The 15,283-nt window shown below is 38.3% G+C and overlaps 1 pseudogene; it reads left to right on the top strand.

Moving 5' to 3' along the window:
- The first annotated feature begins 11,955 nt into the window (after nucleotides 1–11,955).
- Nucleotides 11,956–12,028, top strand: LOC139968264 (U2 spliceosomal RNA; annotated as a pseudogene).
- The last annotated feature ends 3,255 nt before the right edge of the window (nucleotides 12,029–15,283 follow it).

The following is a 15,283-nucleotide window of genomic DNA, read 5'->3' as shown; positions in this document are numbered from 1 at the left end:
AAAATGAGAATAATAATAATCAGGGTCTATTATTACGACGCTTAAGCGACCACGAATGTGGGAGAAACCCGCAGGGCTTCATGGATTACAACTTACACGTCGGGTGGCTTCCAATTTCAACATTTTAACAACATTTTAAACGGAAATGGGAATAGAAAGACGGAAACCTATGTTCAGGCTCTTGAAAACAAAATATGCACTGGTATCAGAAAACCGACAGGAGGCGGTGCTTGCCGCATTTTCTTGTCCGTGTATTCAGTATATACGCGAGAATACCTCACATGAAGAAGTCGCATGTTCTTGCTATCATACGCATGCGCGGGGTATGTGTGCGCGTGTATGTGAGTGATACACATGTTCTGGCTATTAAACTCTTGCGCCCGTTTAATTCTCCTTTGAATCATCCGACATTAAATGTGGGGTTTGATCTGATCTCCTATCCTACCATTCACCAGATACACTATCTTAGAGTAGTTTGGCATAAAAATTGCAAAAATCTAAAAAATGATGAAGATTTAGACCTTTTCTTCCACATTTCTCCTATGGTATAACTCCAAAAGCTGCTTGAACTATTTTATATGTAGCAGAACGTGGATCTTAGAGTTGATCCACGCAGGGGGCTTCAAGTACCAGATGAGGCCCCGGTGGCAAGTAAGCCTTTCTGGACTACCCTTTATCCTACTCAACTCTCATAGTGCGAATACACTATTCTTTACGTCATATTTTCCCGTATCCTTCATGTCTTCCGGCCCCATTAATACACCCGGGCTGTAGTCCCTTGCTACCCCCCCCCCCCCGCTCACTCTCTCATCAGGCCTGGATGTGCGAAATCATCTCTTACTCGAGTTCGGTACTACCATGTACGATACCGTTGACGGCATTCAGAAGAGACGATGGAAACGAACGGTTGGCGCAAAGTTGGGTTACGAGAAAGGCGGGAAAATTGACCAATCAGAAGTTGACTTAGGACATGAACTTACTTTGTATTATAGCGTAATGAAATGTTTTCTTCTGGCTCCTTCACATCATCCAGCTCCCTTAATTAACCCGGGTCATACTGATGTAGTCCCCTGCCCCCCTCTCCCTTCCCCACTCCCGTCGGGCCTGGATGTACGAAATAATCGTTTACGGGAATTCGGTACCACCCTGTACGATATACCGTTGGCTGAATTCAGAAAACAAGGGGTTGGCGCGCAAAGGTGAGTTGCCAGAAGGCGGAAAAAATTGACCAATCAGAAGTTGACTTCGGATACGACCTAACTATATATGTCTTATAACGTAACGAAATGTGCAACTGTCAGCTTTTGCAGACACCACGTGAACGATTAATAGTCCCGCCTATATAGGGAAGGTATTTTGTTTATGTGTGATGTCATATATATTGCCATTAAGAGGTGAAACCCCTTGGAAGCTTCCTTTTCCCGTCATCAATAATATTTTGTTTTTTATTGTGAAAGTAAGCAGTTTTGTTACTTACATCCACGGTAGAATTAGGTAATGTTAGAAATATTCTATCGACAACAACATTTGGAAATACCACCCCTTACTAAATTTCGTTTCATTAACGAATGAAAATATATATATATAAGTCAAATGAATCTAGCTGAAATTGACAGAATAGTTTGTCATTTCAAGATGTACTTTGATTTGACTTGTTCTTTAGTTGTTTTGTGAACTATACATATGTCCCCAGGAATAAATTATTTACAACAACATCATCCCACCATTCGGAAGTCGTGGGCGCACATGGGGATTATTTTGTACCCGGTTTGAATGTCAGCCTACATAGCTTCCTCTGAATGTTACAAAACACAGTTTAAGTACAGGTTTCATGTAATTTAGGTATTTTAGGTGCCGTCCTCCAGCCGAACTTTGCGCAATACACAACAATATCATATAAGCACCGTGAGATCATTTTTTTAATATGTTTCCTTAAGCAGTTTATGTTACGAGTAACATAGTTTCATGAAATGTAAGGCTGATAAACAAGTGAACTCAAAAACGAGCAAAACTGAGTAGAATCACTGATCATCTGATCGCAACTATCATATTTTTCTTTTATTGGAAATCGGTTTATAGGTTAATCTTTGGACCGATGACCGGTTAATTAAATCTAACCTTTGCGTCGCGCCACCCCCCCCCCCCCCGCGACCTCCTTGAAATTGTTTTTTCTGCCGACGTCCATGGTGGAAAGCCACACAATTCGTCCTCATGATTCGTGAATCTTCGGTTCAAAGAATCTTCAAAAATTTGCTTTAACGTTAAAATATTTGTATTACTGAGTGAAGGACTTGTGTTTACGATACATAGCTGTGATGAAATACAATATTACTAATAAATGAAGCAATGGATATGGCAAACTTATTTTTATTATTTGTAACCAAAAAAATATATCACATTTTCATGACAATGTGACATCATTTGACCTGTCACACGTGATATCAGTTAGAAAAAAAGAGTTTTTTCAGTTTTTCGCTGACATGTACAAAAAAAAAAAACACTTTCTTTTTGCGGAGGAGGGGGTGGCGGGGGAAGGGGGAAGGGGTGTTTGCTGGGGGTTGTTATGGGTGGTAGGAACTGGAGGGGATGGGATTACGTTAAAGTTAAATTTAATGATGATTGCTAGTTTTATGTCTCCTTAACCATTACTAAGTAAAAATCCATTTCAACTAATCATTGTTCGTAAGTTAAAGAGAGCATGAAAATTGCTACAAAAATATGTATAAATATGAACGATTGACATACTTGAAGGGGCAAAATATGTATTAGAACATCTATACTTATCAGGAAAAAAATAACTTTTTCAATTAATGCAATCATCGACTTGGATTATGTCTGCAAGCGTCGCACGAATTCAGAAGAAGGTCGCCGTATCATGAATGCGTTGGCAGGAACATTACTCACTCATTGCCCCCCCCCCTAACTCTCCGCGTACCATCTAGCCGCTCCGCCTCTACCTCAACCCTACCCTTTACATTCCAGTATAGGCGAGAATCCAAGGGACGGGGTGAAGTGGTGTATATACCAACTCCCCTTTTCAACCTAACACAAAATTCAAAATTATTTATTAGTAAAACCTTGCGTTTCTATAGTTACAGACCTAAATTACATCCTAAATTTGTCTCAAAATGCACCATTTGGAATTTTGATACTTTTTCGGGGGGAGGGGCTGTATTTTCGGGCAGAGGCGGCCCAGCCCCTCCCCCCCCCCTTACATAGGAGTCGGTTGTAACGACTCCGGGGCTACAAACCCGTATTTATCAAATCCATGGTCCTCCCCTGTTCTCAGCTACAGCTTTCTGGTGGCACCATGAACTGGACCTTTCGCAGTTGATTCGTATTTCGTTAATGTCGATTGTCTTTAATAAATCGGAAACACCCGCTCCCCCCCCCCCCCCATTTCTACGAGCGAGTACATATATCCCTGGTAAATCAAAGGCCGGTGAGGAAGTGTGGTTGGAAGAACCCTGGTAGTAGAGCACCGGGAACAATGGTTTCCGCAGAACGTAACTTGAACGTAACTCCCGGAAAACAGGAGAAAATTTCGTGGTGACTTGGAAAATTTCTCTTAAAATTGACTGGTAACGGTCCCCCAAGTGGATAGCTGACGTCATTTGCATTAACCGCACGAAAATGAAAGTTCTTTCTCATATTAAAACGTCGTAAACGGTACATCATTAAAAATATGAAAGTTATCAAGCTTCCTGAACGTTTCAGAGAATTTTAACTCGATTAAATCTACAAATAAAAGTTAGAAATATGGAATGACGTATATCAAACTAAGTTTAACATGAAAATGAGAAGCATCGGGGGAATATGGGGGGGGGGGGGGTAACGGGAACTAATAAAAGAAGTATATATGTAAGATGATGAAGGAGGGGGGGACAGGAATGATAGCTTCGTTATGTTGAACATCTGTGGTAATTCACAGGAGCAGAACCACATTAATGTCAACGTAAATGTCCTTTAATTGTTTCCCATGAAAGGGACAACGAATTGGGCAATCAACTTAAAACCAAGGTAACATAGAATCGAGATATAAGAACATAAGTACCCAATTACTTAGCAAAGGGGACATGGGCATCCTATCAAGAGATAATCATATCCGAGTATTAGAACATATTGTTCTCCTTATCGCAACATGAGCATCCTTATCAAGAAGAATCAAAGCAATGTGGGTGTCTCATCAAGTTATAGGGGAGAGTAACATAAGATTATATTACGAATTGGAGGAACATGCTCATCCTATACCACGGTATAACAAAAAGCAACATGCTCATCCTACCACGGGATGACAAATAGCAACATGCTCATCCTACCACGGGATGACAAAAAGCAACATGCTCATCCTACCACGGGATGACAAATAGCAACATGCTCATCCTACCACGGGATGAAAAATACCAACATGCTCATCCTACCACGGGATGACAAATAGCAACATGCTCATCCTACCACGGGATGAAAGATAGCAACATGCTCATCCTACCACGGAATGCCAAATAGCAACATGCTCATCTACCACGGGATGACAAAAAGCAACATGCTCATCTACCACGGGATGACAAAAAGCAACATGCTCATCCTACCACGGGATGACAAATAGCAACATGCTCATCCTACCACGGGATGAAAGATAGCAACATGCTCATCCTACCACGGGATGCCAAATACCAACATGCTCATCCTACCACGGGATGACAAATAGCAACATGCTCATCCTACCACGGGATGAAAAATACCAACATGCTCATCCTACCACGGGATGACAAATAGCAACATGCTCATCCTACCACGGGATGAAAAATACCAACATGCTCATCCTACCACGGGATGACAAAAAGCATGTGCAATCATCCTAATTACTCGTTCTTATGACTAAAACGCTTGAAGGGTGCCTCACTTTGACCAATAGTAATCTCATTTTGAATAATAGTCGATAGGTATTGTAAATTTTTGCAATGTTAATGGCCACAAGATAAAGAATAGTGTAATTCAGTCTTCTTTCGAATGAAGGTGGAATCACAAATGCCGCTACCTTGTATGATGGGGATTATAACAAACGAAAACCGGTTTGATTGCTCGACAGGGAAGTTGATTACGGAATCAGTTTTAATGAGTCCATGCAATATCGACGTGTGATCGGTCAATCAAACAAAAGGGGAACATTATGAGAAGGAAACAATATCTCATGTTGCGTGGTTTCGAAACTGGACGACTTTCGAGTCGCCATCTAGAGCAAACCTTTGAATGAACTTTATACTCAGTGCATGGATTTCAGGAAATCTTAAGTTAAAGGTTCTGAATGAAAGCAGATGAGAGGTAAGGTAATTAATCCTTCAATTTGAAAAATCAATCAATATGTATCCTGTACTGTGGCCGAGTGAATAAAGGCGGTGGCAGTTAGCAATCGGGAGGTTCCGGCCGGTCATAGTCAGGTGGGTTTTTCATCCAAGAGCAATCTACCGTTTCGCCCATCTGAAATGACTTTCTAAATTGAAAAGATTCCAAATTTGAGATAAAATGTTGAATTGGAAGCCACCCAACGTGTAAGTTGTAATCCATAAGCCCTTGCGGATTCCTCCAACAATTGTGGCTAAAGCGTCGTAAAAATAACTGCTGCTGCTGATGATGATGACGACGACGACGATGACGATGACGATGACGATGACGATGACGATGACGATGACGATGACGATGACGATGACGATGACGATGACGACGACGATGATGATGATGATGATGATGATGATGATGATGATGATGATGATGATGATGATGATGATGATGATGATGATGATGATGATGATGATGATGATGATGATGATGATGATGATGATGATGATGATGATGATGATGATGACGACGACGCCAACGATGACGACGACGATGACGACGACGACGATGACGATGACGATGACGATGATAATGACGATGACGAAGACGATGACGATGATAATGATGATAATGATGATAATGATGATAATGATGATAATGATGATGATTATTATTATTATTATTATTATTATTATTATTATTATTATTATTATTATTATTATTATTATTATTATTATTATTATTATTATTATTCATCTAAAACAGTCCACATGGAGGTTAATGGTATTTTTCCGCAGGTCGCTGTTTCGGGGGAGGTTAATGGTATTGCTAGCAGAGTGCTCTAAGTATACTGCGGAGCATGGTTTACAAGTAGAAAACATATTATTCAAGCTTTTCTTAAGAGAGCTAACAAAAAGGATGACTCATGTAACTATAGAACTAAAGATGTTTGCCCGGTCCCAGGAAAATGTAACACCCCTTCCCCGTAGTGTATCACGCTACTGTATTCTCAGAAGGAGGCAGAGAACTTATTTTAGTCTGGCAGGATCTTTTATACCAACGTACCACAATCACACCAAATCGATCAACAACAAAATGTCCTCTGCGAAATAGTACTTGGCATATAATACAGCACTTAAAAAGATAACAATAGTAGTATAATATCACATGGAAATTCGTTAAAAAAAAGGCAAGTATTTATAACGGAGATGCAATCAAAAGGTGCAATTTGTGCCTGCGGTGAAAGTGGTCTTTATCATTGACAAACCTAGGCACGCAACAAATTCTTTCTATCTTGAATGTTACATAGCAGGTTCTCTCGAGGTTCATTGGTGCGTATCATGACACAAATATTTTCTTTGAACTAGAACCTATTTGTCTTTTAAAAATGTCTCTCTTTCGTATCTGGAAAGACTTTATCCTTGGTTTATTGATATTATGAAAACCTTAGATATGCGTTGATTTAGCCACATTCTAATGTAGGACCGTAACCAGGCTGGTACAAGGGTGGGGCTCCCCCCCCCCTCACCATATACACTAATCTGTTCCCACTTGCGCCACCGCCATGTGAACATATTTGAACATATCACCGTACATAACTGTTGCTTCCATCCATCCATACAGTGGCTACGAGCTTGTTATGGTGGTGGGCCTGATAAATCTTGTCCCTCCAAGAAAAGATAAGACCCTTAAGATTAATGTTTTATTCCAGTGGCGCATGCGCAGGATTTCAAAGGTGAGATGGATGGGGGGGGGGGTGCAAATTCAAAATTTTCCTCGACTGAATTAGGTAGGAGTCTGAACTTCTGCGGTAGGGTCAGAGGCGAATAAGGATTTTACAATAGCGGGTTGCTGCCCGTTTTTGTGGGTCCTCCCCGAATTTGTTTAAATATTAATTCAGACGTCAAATGGTGCATTCTGAGGCACATTGAGACTATTTATCAGATCAATATAATTAGCCGTAAACGCAAGTTTTTGCTAATAACTGTTCATTTGATGTTGAGAAAAGGGTAGGGTATGCGGAGGATGATTTGCCAGTAGAAAAGCTCCAATTCTTCCTGCTCGGCTGAATGAACAAAATCCCCCGACTGATCCACTTTCCCCACGCTAATGTATTATTCTTTACGCCCCTAAGACTTGATGACATCATGCTATTGAATACAGATGGCAAAGGATTGGGTATTAAGCATTTAAAACAACATTAAATCATTCAGAGACAATATTTAATGTTTTTAAATTAAATTTGTATAATCACTCGCTATATAATTAGGCCTGAGCGGCCATAACGGTTGCTAACATATCGAAGTCTTAAAGTTTTAATGTGGCTTGTTGTCAAATTGTTAACGTCACATCCTAATTTAAAATACTGCTATAGCTTTAATTAAGCTTCTGTCACGGTGCGTTGTGTGTTTCAGTTATGCTTTGTGTCGCATAACGAGTGAAACTTTCCACGGACCTCAGAGTGGCGACGAATATATTGCTTCCAGCCTCTACCGGGATTCGAACCCGGGCCTCCCACTTTATATGCGGACACCCTAACCACTATTGGCTATGGACGCTGATTGTATGTCCAGAGGTTCGAAACCGGTAAGGAAGGTCGTAATTACACTGTAGGCGTTTGGCACCGGTATCGAACAATACTAGTTCTGTTTTGGTGACATATTTGCCTTACTCTAGAGATCAAACATGATGCTAACCAACTCGAAATCATTTGTGATTCCTAAAGCCGGATCTTGAAAGAGATACTTTGAACAGACTTTATGTCAATGAAATGGAGGTAAACGACAAAGGCAAATGAATATATATAAATGAAAAGCGTAATGAGTTGGAAAATCAAGAACAGTGAAGAAACTTCCAGCCTCCACCGGGATTCGAACCCGGGCTTCCCACTCTGTACGCGGACACCCTAACCACTATGGGCTATGGACGCTGATTGTATGTCCAGTGGTTCGAAACCGGTAAGGAAGGTCGTAATTCCACTCTATAGGCGTTTGTCACCTGTATCGAACAAAACTAGTTCTGTTTTGGTGACAAATTTTGCCTTATGTTCGAATCCCGGGGTTCGAATCCCGGTGGAGGCTGGAAATTTTGTCACTGTTCTGAACGCATTACAGTTTCATACAAACATAAATACATACATACATATACCTAAGCAATCGAACATAGACATTCATATATGTATTCCATGTATTACATAATCAATTGGTAATCCATATAAAAATGAATAAACGTTAATACTTCAGATATGAAAATGTCGGCTACGGCAGCAGAGGTGGGATTTGCTTCGATTCTAATTCCAACAACTGGAAGTTAGGTTGAAAATGTAACATCTCAAAGACGTTTGGGTAGCCTACTTGAAGAAAAAAACAGCTAATTCGCTTTGCTAAATAACTGAATCTCCGTGTAAAAATATATCAAAGCGGATGTCAGACATTCTGTCTTTCTGTGTAAAACCGCGATTTCCTTTTGTACAAGAAATATCTGCAACTCAAAATCTGCCAAAATGATTGCAAAATACCGGAATGCTTGAATGGTATTCCGGAAAGAGTTCGGTATAGCCCCAATAAAATTAATTCAACTAGGACTCGATGAGATAGTTGCTTAATTAGTTTAACATATTGAGCTTAACCTATGAGTAACTATGTATTGTTATGAGTGACTATAGCATTGATACGGGGGGGGGGGGGCTACAAAACAATACTTATATGCAAGAACAATGGAACTAAGTTCCCTTATACAGTAACTATGACGCATCGCTTAAAATTCATAAAACGAAAAATCAGTATTGCCTTATTTATAAACTAATTGCTTTCTATGATCAGAGTATGGACAAATATGGACTGGTCGGTCTTACCTACAAAACAATGGCCATGAGTCATTATAATAATAATAAATAAATACTCTATATTAAAGTGCTGTTATCATGAAATAAAACATGCTCAAGAGCACTGTACAAAAGAACCAAATCCTGGAATATAAAATTACCAAACATAAGAAAACCTAAAAGTAATAACAACAACAGTAAAAGTAAAACCTGATATAAGACAGGGTAAAAAACCACAATAAAGAAAATAAAAAATATAAATATACATAAATATGGGCACAGTAAAGTGAATAAAACAAAGAAATGTGAATAAGATTAATGCCCATACTCGAGCCTAAAAAGATAAGTTTTCAAGTGCTTCTAAAAAGTGTCAATATGTGTGATATTTCTTAAGTGATGGGGAAGAGAATTCCAGAGTTTAGGACCTGCAGCACTAAAAGAACAATCTCCATATGTGACTTTGTTAGTATGAGGAATGATTAGAGAAAGATGACTTTGGGACCGTAATGCCCTAGCTGGCGTGTAGCGTTTAACTAAATCAGACATATAACTCGGAGATTGATCATTAAGAATACGAAAAACGTGCAGAATGAGTTTGTAGTTTATCCGGCGATGAATTGGTAACCAATGCAGGTCACGGAGTACCGGAGTTATGTGTTCGTAACGACGGGTTCTGGTGATGATTCTGGCAGCCGTATTCTGGACCCTCTGTAGTTTTTTGATTGAGGAGCATGACGTTCCATTCAGGAGAGCATTACAGTAATCGAGACGAGATGTAACCAGCGAATGGACGAGAGACTTGGTTACCTCCTCGTTTATGGTAGGCCATACGGGAAATAATTGCTGATTTAATGTCCGTACGAAATAAAATTATTACCGGTATTAATTCTATTTAATATCGGCATTAATTCTCAGCCAATCACCATGCAGCTTCATATGCCGGTATTAAATATAATTAATACGGGCATTAAATATAATTAATACGGACATTAAATAGAATTAATACGGGTATTAAATATAATTAATACGGACATTAAATAGAATTAATACGGGTATTAAATATAATTAAAACGCGCATTAAATAGAATTAATACGGGTATTAAATAGAATTAATACGGGTATTAAATAGAATTAATACGCGCATTAAATAGAATTAATACGGGCAGTAAATAGACCAATCACATCAGCAGGATTCTCACTTGGTCATCTGATCTGATCGCCGCGCCAACCTACAACTTATAACATTCTTCGAAGAATAACAAGACGGTTCAAAGCATTGCGAACTGATAAAACATCGGACTGGGATTGAGGGTCAACATTTGTCAATTGCCTACAAGTATCGTTCGCTTCTCGACGAAAATCATGCAAATATTGTTCTTTGTCTGTCATGCGTGCCATGCGTTGTATGTTGTACCTTGATTGCTAGCTACAACTACACTGCTCTCACGCTGGGGGATTAACACTAGCTCAGACTGAGCATGGTAACAAAATTCGCTGATGTGATTGGTCTATTTAATACCCGTATTAATTCTATTTAATGCGCGTATTAATTCTATTTAATGCCCGTATTAATTCTATTTACGTGGTAGAAAAATTCGCTGATGTGATTGGTCTATTTAATACCCGTATTAATTCTATTTAATGCCCGTATAAATTCTATTTAATACCCGTATTAATTATATTTAATACCGGCATATGAAGCTGCATGGTGATTGGCTGAGAATTAATGCCGGTATTAAATAGAATTAATACCGGTAATAATTTTAATTCGTACGGACATTAAATCAGCAATTATTTCCCGTATGGCCTACCATACTCGTTAAGGGATGGACGAATTCTCCCGATGATACGTAATTGGTTCCTTTGTTGGTTTTTTATTTCGATTCCTACCTTTGCCCGTTGAGTCCCTAAGGACGGCAACCGGTTGTGAAGTGGATTTTTTTTTCTGGTCTGTTGATCTTAAATAATTCATTGTATATATATCTGGCATACCCATTGCTATACACACTCATCTCATAAATACGGCTTGGCTGTTCTGCAAAAGTGGTCATTCTGGGTACATTGTCAGATTCGAAAGCACCAGAGCTGCTCTATGTACAATCGTAACACTTGCGTAATACGCCCTTATTGACCGTTATAGCAACCCCCCCCCCCCCTACCCTCGACTACGCAACCTTTGCGAGGTCGGCGGTCGGAAATCTAGGGAATTCATCGGATCCTGGGCTATTATATAGAAAATAGTTTCCTTTTCAGACGAAATTCAGGACGGTCTATCGAACTAGTTTGCATATCATGCAGTTTACAGTACATATACTTTAAACTGCATGATATGCAAATTAGTTCGAATTAGTCATATGATAAAAGTTCATTTTTCACCTATCCCATAATTATATACTATATGAGGTCAAAGTGTTAACCTATGTGCTGTTGTTAGACAAACCGTGACATATATACCGACACATCTATTGGCCCTTTTTTTTTTTTTTTTTTTGTATCATGGCAAATAAAATTGTTTGTCCCTGATGTAATGACGTATAGTTCAAAAGAAGGGGCGAAAAGGAAAAAGTTTCTGTAAACATATATAAATACAATTACTAACCTTTTCATATAACCTGCTGCAAGTATATACGGTACCAGTTACTGAATTTACACGAGGTATTTAAATAACCGCGTGTATTATAGCATGTCATTTCCTTATTTTCTTATCTTTCGATCTGGGAGGGATGTCTCGATACTAATTAAAAGGTCAAACATTCGCGTGTTCCTTAGGATGTTTACATTTACAGTACATATGTATATTTTCTTGGCCTTTTGGCTAAGATCATGTGTAGTATCTGTTCCCTTCGGGAATGGTGATACACACCTGACGATGATCACACAGTCACAGTCCCGATGCAAGGGGACTGGGGCTGAGAGCGGATCAGTCGTTTGGTAGTTTGGTTTTCGTGCCCAGGTTCTCTCCTGGGTGACTTTTTCTTAAAAAGTATTTTCTTGGTATAGGATGGAGGAGGAGGCTAATAACTTACAGCAGTTGCTTGGTTACTGTCCAAATTATAATACCCTGTGGTGCAAACACCCAATTAGCATGTTACTATGCAGTTGCTAATATATTAGTAAAAATACTTAAATGTAAATGGCTTGTTTAACTATACGAACACTGAATAGTAACCCCTTTAAAATAATATTTATTCTTTATAGTATGTAAAACGAGGCACGTACCACGAGAAAAGTGTTGTGGGGCATGGTGATGTTTTTCAAGACTTTCAAAAATACGGTATTGTATGCTAACATGAGATACATTAGCAAACTATACTTAACTAAACTAACATGAGATAGGCCTATGTGTATGTGCGGCGACGACATGTTGAGAACCAAGTTTATGAACTACACCCTCTGTTAACTTTATGTAGAATATAGTTCAGGGAGAAAATCTCGTAATATGATCTAACACATTCTGACTTTGTGAATATTAATACTCAATAATTTGGTGAAATAATCGACCAGACGCATACTTTAAACGGTCTCGTGGTTGGTTTCCTTCTTTTTCATGCAGCCATTCGTCTAAATCTGGATTATTGCCTCAACTGCTGGATTGTTTAAGAATTAGATTATGTCATATATCACGGATGTTTAGGGAACCAACGAGTTCCTGTCTTGTAATTTCAGATTATCACGTGGATCACAAGCTAGGAGAGGGGCCGGTCGCACGCCGCAACTTTACTTCAACACACCACTTGTACACTAAAGAATGAATCAAGCGGAAATTGCGACTTCTGAGAATGACACGTTTGGAAGATTATAATGTTCTTTGTTATATGATGTGAGACGGATTGACATATGTGAAGTAGTTTTTAACTCAACGTTCAGAGAGCGTTTTGTATAAATATATATATATATATATATATATATATATATATATATATATATATATATATATATATATATATATATATATATATATATATATATATACATATATATATATATATATATACATATATATATATATACATATATATATATTTATATATATATATATATATATATATATATATATATATATATATATATATATATATATCGACCGATATATGAAAAACACATCTATATTCTATAAATGTGATTGTTTTATTGTCTACTTTCTGTTTTCATGTTTGGATGACTTGCCATTATATTTTGCTGATTTATTTAAAATATTTTGAAATGGAAACCGCAGTCCTGAGACAGGACAAGCAATAGGGAAAATTTGTCATGAGGAACCACAAGGAAGTAAGGCTATTCCTAATTTATGTACAGTGTTGTATTAAACCCTATAAAGGAACATTAGCCGTCACTCTCTCCAAATCTGTTAAGAAAAATGAGAACTCCATCTCTGAGAATGTCCACAATTATGACTTTTTCTATCAGTATTTTTGTTTAGTGATTTTTTTTAGCTCAAACGATGATGATGTCATACGAAAAAGTTCTCGCGAAGAGTAAATATCCTATATAGACTCTGCAGGAAGTTCTCAGATCATTGTCTTCAAGGGCCAGAGAGAAAAAAATTATTGGAGTCATAGGGCCCAATATAGAGATATATAGATCATCGAGCAATATGAATACGGTAGTTCGGTATGGCCTTGTAAAGCCCACCGTACACTGCCCGACTGATCACTATCGACTCAACTCGACACCTATATATATATTCTTACAGCTAACTCCCTGAGCACTGATAAACACACACACAACGACTACAAAACAACGACTACAACACAACGACCGGTGCTCGCTTATGTCACGTGCAACATTTACTTTCCCTTGATTGGTTACATTTTGTTAAGCCATGGGAAGTTTATTCGTGAACCGCCGGTATATAGGGTCCCGCATATCCGTTTAATGCAAGATAGTGTCCGTTTCTTCTTCTTCTTCTTTTCTTGCGGGGCTGGACTGGTATTTTGCGCGGACCGGATATCAATGTCCCGCCCGCCGCCATCTGAAAAACCCCAAATAAAAGAGTGAACTCTCATTTCGTGGAAATGTTACTAATGTATAGGTGAAATTAGTTGAGACTAGTGGAAGCACTATAAGTTGTTACTCAGAGTTTCACACATAGATCTATATATATATATATATATATATATATATATATGTATATATATGTATATATACATATATGTATATATATATGTATATATATATATATATATGTATATATATATATATATATATATGAATAACGGAAAAACTGTTAAACAACTATGCTGCATTTAGAGAAAGGCTGGATCTCGAGTGAGATAAAATAATTGAAATAGGTAAGTGATTGAAAGTAAAACAGCCAATGTTTGGTTTTTGCAGAGCTTTCGAGCAAAACTAGCTCTTCTTCAGTGCATGATCACCGAAAGTGACAAGGAGTAGCAGGAATTGAAACTATTTTATAGAGAAGATGTCGGCATGGTTGTAAAGGCAAAGCGACTTACTGATTTCTGCTGAATTGAGCAGAAGTTATATATATATATATATATGTGTGTGTGTGTGTGTGTGTGTGTTTGTGTTTGTGCGTCAGTGTTTGCACATTGCCATGCATGTGTAAACTTATGCGCTTTACTCTTTCCTTCTCTGTATTTACTGTTACGGGGTTACTGCTTTACCTATTGAATATTCATCAAATCATTAAGTGACGTCTTAATTCCCGCCCCCCCCCATCAACTTTCTTACCCATCATAATCGTGAGGAATCTTATTATTAATACTTTGGTAGACTTGTCAGTACTTTGGACATTCTTTCTTCTTTCTTTTTTTATACCTGGATAAGTCCGAAGTGCATATCTATTCCTTCAAAGAGGATGTTCTATCTTTACCCACTAGAAACGTCAAATAACAAAGTGGGGTATGCTGGTTCCATCAACATGTGACTTGGTGAACATTTCATTTAGTGGAGTGTTAACTCAGTGGTTAATGCCGGTGCCTTCCAAATCATAAGGTCCCCGGTTCGAGTCACCCCAAGATTAATGTATTTCGTCCAGTTACAGAGTTGTTGACAATTGACAATTCGTAATCATGGACGTTAAATATGAATGTAAGAGACTGACTTCGGTCAGCTTGCGGATTTGATAAGCCAACGAGGCTTCTTCGCGAGTTCCTGCTT

Source organism: Apostichopus japonicus, chromosome 5, assembly GCF_037975245.1.
Source record: "Apostichopus japonicus isolate 1M-3 chromosome 5, ASM3797524v1, whole genome shotgun sequence".
NCBI classification, from domain to species: domain Eukaryota; kingdom Metazoa; phylum Echinodermata; class Holothuroidea; order Aspidochirotida; family Stichopodidae; genus Apostichopus; species Apostichopus japonicus.
The sequence above is the reverse complement of the archived record's forward strand: the minus strand, read 5'-3'. Positions and strand labels throughout refer to the sequence as shown.